A 2,025-nucleotide genomic window follows, 5' to 3' on the forward strand; every position below is an offset into this window, starting at 1 on the left:
TATATTAACTACTTTGTGTTTCTTAAAAAGAGAAATTTCATAAGCATATTAATAAAAGTTTTACCATTTTTAGATATAGACTTGAATTTATAAATTACAAGGCATTATGCTATTACTTTAACCTATAAAATTATAATAACTTCCTATTTAGTGTGCTAAATGTTAAAGTAAGTTAAGATGAACATGTAACATTGGGTTAAAATAAATATTGATGTCTTGTATATATGTAAAAAGAAAGCAGTTGTAAACAAGTGGAATAAACAATTCCAAATACTTTACTATTAGTTGTAATAAAGCTTCTTACAAATATTCTGTTCTTTTTAATCACTCTAGCAAACTCTTGTTTTAGATATAGCAGTTTCTGCTTCCCCTCTTTCTCTTGGTTCTATGTAGTTATTATGGATGAATCAATTTATAGCTAAAATATAATAAAGTATTTATCAGCAGAGTGAAAATATCCCAAACATTCTCAAATGAAGGATTAGCTATACATTCAGTAATTCCGCCTTATTTTTCAGCACTGTTTGGGCATAGTAAATTCTTTATAATAAAGTAGGGGAAAAAACCAAACATGATAAATTGAAGGATTTTTTTTCCTATTGCATTTTCCATTATGCATTATTATATGCAGCAACATTTTAGGAGTTTGGTGTATATTTCAAAATACATAAATAAAATTACTTACATTTTACAGTATGAATTTTGGTATGTTTTTTGGTCAATCAAAGCAGCATTTGTGTTTATACATAAATACAAATTTTAAAGCTGTATGTGATTTTAGAATTCATGAAAAGAACAAATTCTAATTTTGCATTCGAAGAAAGTGAAGCCTCAAGAAGGTCTTGGGGATGCAAATCTGAGGTACATTCTACATGTTTCCTGGCAGAGTTTCCAGTAGATTTGAGGCCCAGTTATCTACAGCACAACCTAGCTTAATAAGGCACTCTTAGATTGGTTTTCCTTCCTTTCCTATTTAAGTCTTTTCATATCCCCATGTAAGCCCCTGTGTCAGGATCTGCTCTTTTGGGAGACCCAAGATGGGACATTTAGATTTCAGAATATCAGTAATATAAAAAAAATTTGTTGTGTAGCATTAAGCAAGATGAATTTGAAAGGAAAAATACTCCTAACCTTTTTATCCCTTTCAACAAATAATACAAATAATTTTTCCTTGTGTTTTAGAAGTAATGGTTCTTCATGTTTTAAAACTTTTATTTATAATAAGAATTATGTTATCAGATACCTAAATCTAACAGATTTATTTTAATTTAATCTTATTTCCATTAAAAGAAACAATGAAGAATGCAAGTACATTTCATTCTACATTATGTCCCTTTGAATTTCTTTCTCTGTGCAGTTTGAGAGTCTGTGTATATATAACACCAAAATATCCTATCAATTAATTTTAAATCATCATGTCACTGGTTTAGAGTTGTGTCAATAACCTAACTGTGACAGTTAAAAATTTTCTGGCTAAGTAGCAGAAGACCCAACTGAAATTTATTTGAACAGTTGGGATATTTATTATCCCACATTTTTGTGTTTGTTAAGAACATTTAACATAAGATCTATTTTCTTAGTAAATTTTAAGTATCCAATACAGTATTGTTAGCTATAGGCACTGTGTATTATATAGTAGATGTCCAGAACTTATTAATCTTGCATAACTGAAACTTTGTACCCCTTTAACCATTACCTCTCCATTTCCCCCTACCCCAGCTCCTGGCAACCACCTTCTATTCTCTGCTTCTCTGAGTTTGACTATTTTATATTCCACATATAATCATATAGTATATGTTTTTCTGTGTCTGCATAAAGTCCTCTGGCTCCAACCTTGTTGTCACAAATGGCAGGATTTTCTTCTTAAGGCTGAATACTATTCCATTGTAGGTGCATACCACATTTTCTTCATCCATTCATCCACTGATGGACATGTAGGTTATTTCCATATCTTGGATATTGTAAATAATCCTGCAGTAACCATAGGTGTGCAGTTATCTTTTTGAGATCCTGATTTTGATTTCT

Source organism: Pteropus alecto, unplaced genomic scaffold, assembly GCF_000325575.1.
Source record: "Pteropus alecto unplaced genomic scaffold, ASM32557v1 scaffold23, whole genome shotgun sequence".
Lineage (NCBI taxonomy): Eukaryota > Metazoa > Chordata > Mammalia > Chiroptera > Pteropodidae > Pteropus > Pteropus alecto.